General features: G+C 42.4%; 1 pseudogene; it reads right to left on the reverse strand.

Moving 5' to 3' along the window:
* Positions 1 to 265: 265 nt before the first annotated feature.
* Positions 266 to 384, reverse strand: LOC145392803 (5S ribosomal RNA; annotated as a pseudogene).
* Positions 385 to 7,470: the final 7,086 nt, after the last annotated feature.

The raw sequence follows: 7,470 nt of genomic DNA on the forward strand, positions 1-7,470 counted from the left end.
TTTCCTTGGGGGAAGCAGCCTAGGTATAAAGACAGATAGATAGAAATTAGCTAATCAAGTTGATAAATATGACATGCTATGTTATTTAACAGTTATATATATATATATATATATATATATATATATATATATATATATATATATATTCATCATTCATTCATTGCCAGACGCCATGTATCCCAAACGGGGTGGCCAAGGGCTTAGAGTTAATTGTTTTACAGAGAGGGGCACTAATCCTCCACCAACCCCACTTGACACGTAGGGATGCCAACAGCGTCTGGTGTTCCCAGGCGGTCACCCATCCAAGTACTAACCAGACCCAACGGTGCTTAACTTCGCTGAGCGGACGGGAAGCGGTGTATTCAACGTGGTATAACTGACTAAAATATTTTAAACATGAAAGAGTTACTGTATCATGATAAGCGGTTGTTTAAATAGAATGGATAGCGACCTGCATCAACAAATGAGTTTGAACACCTAAACTAGACGAACGAAGCCTACGCACAATTTCGTGTGTTTCTTTCTAGGTGCAGTTTGTTCCATACGCCATGAAGCCTTACTTTCAGGTGATGATTCCACCGTTGTGATTATTTCCTGGTCCTACAGTAGTGTAGTAACACGAGGACGACCTGAACAATGACGGTTCTCCTTTGTGCCTTCCTCCCGAATTAGTCTAATCCGCCTTATCCGGCTATGCTTACGCCAAATGTCTGGGCTGTCTGTTCAGCACTTGCTTCCCGAAAATAAAGGGAGATCATGGCGCCTCTCATCTCCCTAATGCTGTAGTTGAATGCATATTGTTTGGCCTCTCCATCCCAAGGTATAGTAGGTCTGTTTGATGCTTTGTGGTAAGGTGTGTAAGAGTCTCGTGATCATCGCCTGACCGATCGCATTTCGTCTTTCATACGAAATTCGGACTCGGTAATTCTTGCTAGTCGATGTTAAGGCTTTGCAATTTTCTTGGTTCATTTATATCGTCATTCCATCAGTAGCAGATATGAAGCATGAGGAAGCCCATAAATATGTAACTGTGATAGGGATGTCATAGTGTTTCAAGTATAACACTAAATCCTCTGACGGAACCGGGACACAACTTTTGTCTTTGATTGTACATCAGCTTTACTGCAAAAAACATAATCTTCCTGCACCCTAATGACTTCATGTGTTCCACCACCTTGTCACGGGGGACCCAGTCATCGGCTTTACTAAAATCAATAAATAACACCTAAAGTTTCAGTTTATTAAAAAAAAAAAAACTAAATGTGTCAATAATCTGTGTCATTATTTGTTCTGTGCAATCTCCTTTCTTCTGATCTCTTGCTTGACATTTATCAATGTTGTACCACAATCAGTACATGTTTAATAGTAATGTATCATATACTTTTGGATAAAGTATCCATGATACTTATTCTTCTGTAATTTCCACATTCCATCCTATCACCATATTTCCAGAGAACCACTAGTTTTTTTTATGCCCAGGACAGTGAACAGTGGGAGCCGATAAACATCCCATTAAATAAGGTAAAAAGGAACATGAACCATGAAACAAACTGAAAAAAAAAAATAAATAAATAAAAGACTGGGACAAGTGCCACGGTAACTCTGATTTGTATTTCTCTTCACCTTATCATCCAGATCTGCTGGTGTAAATGAACCAGCCAATACCGTATGTCTGGGGCACCTTCCATATCTGTAAAACTAGTAATTTCTCTAGTACTGGTATTCGGATTTAAAAGCTTCTCAAAATGCGATAATTGATCTTCATCTAGTTGCATAGAATTTGTTTCCGAAAATCTTCCCTCTCTGGGTAATAGCTTTCCCGATTAGCTTCTGAACCTTTAAATCAATAGGACGTTTCCTTCTGGGGTGAGCAGCATCTCGCTTAGAAATCCTTTCATTCTCCTTTCTAATACACCTTCTGGCAACTGAATCAATTGCATTAAATGCTTTCTCCATCAAAACAGATATCCGCTCAGCATCGCCCATGGTCCCACCCAACATCAGGTGGGACACGCTGGTTCACTTGGACAGCAGAAGAATTCATAACAACTCTACAGTAAGAAGGCGTTTTCTTTACCAGCTGACCTTCCGGCAACTTAACAGGTGACTGACCCAGACTACTTGCCCGTTTTAATAGCAATTCAGGTGTGCTATTTCTATGGATAACGTTGAGCATGACACAATCTGGCACATGATCAGAGCTTTAAACATCCTGGCACACTTCTAAGCTTTTAATCGTATCAATAATATTCCTCATTTAACAACGCATGAACCTGTCTCTGATATCCAATCTGCTCTCTTCTTGTATGACAGAATACCACCCAGCGCTGTCCCTCCACGGGATGGATGGTTTGCTATTACAAGCGAGTTATTTTACAACCGTTAATTAATCGTCTGCCATGATTATGAACATACTGATCTTGTATACTAGCAAACTTGTATCCATTTCCATCTTGATTTACAATTAATCGTTGACTAACCCAAGCATTAAAGTCCCCCATCATTGCTACTCGTTGTGTCATTCACTCTTGTGCTAAGAGCACCAAATTCTGAGAGGTCAAAAAAAGATGAGTCTTCAGGGGGTATATATACACCACCTATGTAGTCATTTGGAAAACAAAAAAATGTAAAAAAATTTGATCATAATTAGATCAACATGGGACACATATTTATGACAGTGCTCTTCAGTAATAACATTCCCCCCCTCCCCTCTGTCGCCCCCATGCCTAGATAGGTTGTGAAACACAGTAAAATCAGGAACACTGATATTAACCCGCCACATCCCGGCAGTTTTTTCACCACTGACTCCCCCAATCCCGGCAGATTTTGAAAATATATATATTTTTTGAAACCTCCGCTTTTTATAAAAAACAGTGGCCATTCACAAAAAAGGTGCTCACCTGAGCATAGAAATGGTCTAAACAGGTGACCCTCTGAACACCTGGTACCATGTTCTCTGGAGCTGTGCTGTGGCTGTCGCATTTTCTATGGCAGCAGTAATTATTGCAAAACACTCAGGATAGGTAAATATTTGTTCATTTGGTACGAATTTATATGTAGTACAAGAATATATTGGTTTTCACACAATAATAAGGGCAATATAAGCATTGTTTCACTCACTGAACACATGAACAAGCCGCACCTTCCTTGGCAATGTTACCTTCTCATCATTTCTGTTCATTTCTTCCTCTGGTGCCACGTAATCATTGTCCTCCACATCATCATCAATTGGGGAATCACTCTCGCCTTGAATTTCGTACGATGTCGTGACATCTTTACTGGCCAGGTCAGTGCTAACAGGTGACTTGCCAAGACAATGGGGTGCAGGGGGATCACGCAGGGCAAGCCAGTGTTGCTGCCTGGCGGCTGGTAGAGGAAGGTCTCCCACATAGGCCGACCAAAAATTATGCATGAAACTTGAAAAATGTGCAAATGGCGGACCTTGCAATTGTAAACGTTTCGATACGTCGATGAGAGTCACCGTGACAAAACATTACAACGTATCCATACATTAACGGGACTCCTCGGTTTAACCCAACTCTTTACCTTGATTAGGCAAACTATGTCATGTTTCAATATAAAATCAAGTATGGTCGGGTTTTGGAGTTTGACTCCTATGCCTGCACTATTGCAAGAGCATATTTTTATTGCTTTATCTTAACTTATAAGAAAAAACCAGTTATACCTGTCAGTTACATTCTTGTCTTGGAGCAGGGTGCAATTTTTCCGGACATACTTGATAGTTATGCCTGCATTTTTTTTTTTTTTTTTTTTTTTTTGTCCCTCTTGTTCCCTCTCCCTCAGTCAATTTATTTCTTTTTGAACAGTTGGGTGCAGGTCCTTCATTAGCCTTAAGAACCTTGAGTGTCTCATGTATCCTGGTTGTCCACTCTTCCGTCAGTTGTTAGGTTGACCCATTTTTTTTTTTTTTTTAATGAGAGGAAGAAGGACCCAAAGGCCACAAGCCCACAATAACTGTTCCTTCAAAGAGAAAAACAAAATACAAGAGAGAGCCAAATTCAAGATCTGATCATTTCGAGATGCCTGGACACACTGCATTTGAAAGACTGGAGATCATAGGAAGCAGGAAACACAGACAGAGAGACAGTTCCAGAGTTGATCTGTTGCATAAATGAAGGACTGAGAGTAACTGTTAACTCTTGCATTAGAGAGTTGGACAGAAAAGGGATAAGAGTTTGCTGCTAGACGGGTGCTACGCGCCCTTCGTAGAGGTGGAAGGATGCATGCAAACAATTCAGAGGAGCAGTGACCACTGAAGTAGCGATAGAAAAGAGATAAAGATGCAACAGTGCGGTGAAGAAACAGAGGTTGAAGGAAGTCAGTAAATGGAGGAGAGTTAATGAGAAGAAAAGCCTTTGACTCCACCCTATTGAGAAGAGCTGTATGTGGGGAACCTCCCCACACATGAGAGTTGTACTTCACACAGGAGCAGATAAAACCCGTGTATAGAGTCAATAATTGTGCAGGGGTAAAGAAGGAACGGAATCGACTTAGTACACCTAATCTTTTGGAAGCAGATTTTACAAGAGATGTAATATGATCTATCCAAGACAAGTCCTGAGTAAATGAAAGCCCAAGCATGTTCAAGGATGATGCAGGATTAAGCTGAATATTATTAAACATTAGTGGGTATACCTGTGGAAGATATTGTCGGGTTGATAGGTATAAGAACTGAGTCTTTGATGCATTAAAAATAACCAGATTATTTTTACCCCAGTCAGAGATACAAGCCAAGTCAGACATTAGGTGTGCCATACCCTCATCCCTTGCTTGTTGAAGTAACTGCTGAGATGGGCGTTGTGGGAACCGAATGGAAAGGTGAAGGGTGGAGTCATCAGCGTATGAGTGGATAAGGGTTAGATGTACAGCTTAGAAGTTCATTGATGAATAAAAGGAAGAGAGTTGGTGATAGGACAGAGCCCTGAGGAACACCACTGTTAATAGATCTAGGAGAAGAACGATGGCCGTCTACAACAGCGACTATAGAACGACCAGAAAGGAAGTTAAAGATGAAGGCACAGATTGAAGCATAGAAACTGTAAGAGGGCAGTTTGGAAGTTAAAGATTTATGCCAGACTGAATCGAAAGCCTTTGAGATGTCAAGTGCAATGGCAAAGGTTTCGCCAAAGTCCCGAAAGGAGGATGACCAGGAGTCTGAAATGTAGGTGAGAAGATCGCCAGTGGAGCGTTCCTGACGGAACCCATACTGGCGATCAGAAAGAAGGTTGTGACAGGAAAGATGCTTTAAAATTTTTCTACTAAGGATTGACTCGAAAACGTTTGAGATACAGGATGTTAAAGCAATTGGACGATAGTTGGAGGGTTGGGAATGGTCACCCTTCTTTGGGACTGGCTGAATGAGAGCAAACTTCCAGCAAGAAGGAAAGGTACAAGTTGATAGACAAAAAGCAAAATAGTTTACCTAGTCAGGGTGTAAGCACAGAAGCACAGTTCTTGAGAACAACAGGAGGGACTCCATCAGGCCCATATGCCTTGTTTGTACTGAGGCCTGTGATGCAGAAAGTACAACAGCTAAAGAAATTTTAATATCAGCCATGAGGAAGTCAGAGGGGGGAAGTGATGGAGAAACAGCACCAGAATCGTCTAAGGAGGAGAAAGTCTGAGCGAAGAGATCTGCTTCATCAGTAGAAGAAATAGCTACAGAGCCATCAGAGTAGAAAAGAGGAGGGAAGGATGATGAGATAAAGTTGTTAGAAAGGTTTTTGGCAAGGTGCCAGAAGGAGCGAGAAGAATTTGAGTTAGAGAGTTGAGAGCATTTAGTACGGATGAAATTATTTTTTGCAGAGGGAAGGCCAGACTTGGCACAATTCCTGGCAGAAACGTATAAAAGATGTGATTCAGGGGTGGGTTGGCTCCGGTACCTTTTATAGGCCCTCTCCTTGTTGCGGACAGCATTAGATCAAGCATGATTAAACCAAGGCTTTCTTGCATTAGTCAAAGGATATGAGAAAGGAATGTATGCTTTCATGCCCGAGAGAATAACCTCCGTAATGCGCAATGCACACTCAGATGGCTCCCAGCCATGGAAGCAATAATCACTCCAGGGAAAATCAAAGAAGTACTGCCTGAGGGCCTCCCAATCCACAGCTCCAAAATGCCACAGACGACGTTTTCCTGGAGGGTCCACAGGCCGTACCGGAGTGATAGGACAGGTTAAGGTGATAATGTTGTGATCGGAGGAGCCCAACGGAGAGAAAAGATTAACAGTGTAAGCAGAAGGATTAGCTGTATGGAAGAGGTCAGGAGTGTTGAAGCTCTCTCCAAGGTGGTCAAGAATACGGGTAGGGTGCTGTACATGCTGCTCCCCTGCCAGGGAAGCGAACCTGCGGCGCCCGTGTAGTCTGCTGCTTTCTCACAGTCGTTCCCTTCCAGTTCATCATCGTCTTCAAATACACCCATTAAAGGTTCCTACGTCTTTCTCCTGCATCAAGTGACACTAGGAACCTTTGCTGCTGGTCAGTTATTTTACATGTGTCCTCCAGCCACGCTGACAGCCGCGTAACCTCGTTATTGATGGCCGTGAGCTCTGAAATCTCGCTTCTCAGATTTTTCACTTCAACAAGCAGGAGAGAATTCGATGGTTCTGGTGATTTCGTATCATTAATTAGTGTGGCAAATGCTCTATTTAACTGAGCATTCGTCAGTTTATTAATCTAATTCTGTGGGAGAGATCTCACAGTTAAACACTCGTATCCCGGCACTGTTGTTCAGTCTATGAGTTTGTTTACATTTTCACCTTGGTGTCATCAGGGTTACCATGACAGTTACGTGACTGGAAACCACCGCGCTTGCACTGAAAAAGGAAACTGAAGGTTGGTCACTTTAAGTCTCTGTCATTAAAAGGATCAAATCAGCACCTTATCAGACACAGCCCACGGCAGGAAAGTATTCTTGGTCATACTTTCACCCTACATGTGCCACAGTCTAGATCATAAGTATAGGTAAGATCCGAGGAGCCTAGTGTGCCGTGCACTCTTATGCCATACCATGAAGGACACACACACACACACACACACACACACACACACACACACACACACACACACACACACACACACACACACACACACACACACACACACACACACACACACACACACACACACACACACACACACACACACACACACGCACGCACGCACGCACGCACGCACGCACGCACGCACGCACGCACGCACGCACGCACGCACACACGCACGCACCTTTTAGCTTCCTTTCTGCAACGTGTTTCTCTGAGCTGAGTAGAATCATTTAATGTTAACATGAGTGTAATGGAAAACCCGAAATTTACAGAGTTAACTGCCTGATCACTGGCCTTTGATATATGTGCGTTCTTTGATGATCCAGTAACTTGTTTAGGGGGGAGTTTAGGCAGTCAGCACTCCTCCATTATATCCGTCTTGTTTTTTGTTTTCATGCAGTAAACAC

Source organism: Coenobita brevimanus, chromosome 2 (genome assembly GCF_032717465.1).
Source record: "Coenobita brevimanus isolate Jiangsu-jjx chromosome 2, ASM3271746v2, whole genome shotgun sequence".
NCBI lineage: Eukaryota > Metazoa > Arthropoda > Malacostraca > Decapoda > Coenobitidae > Coenobita > Coenobita brevimanus.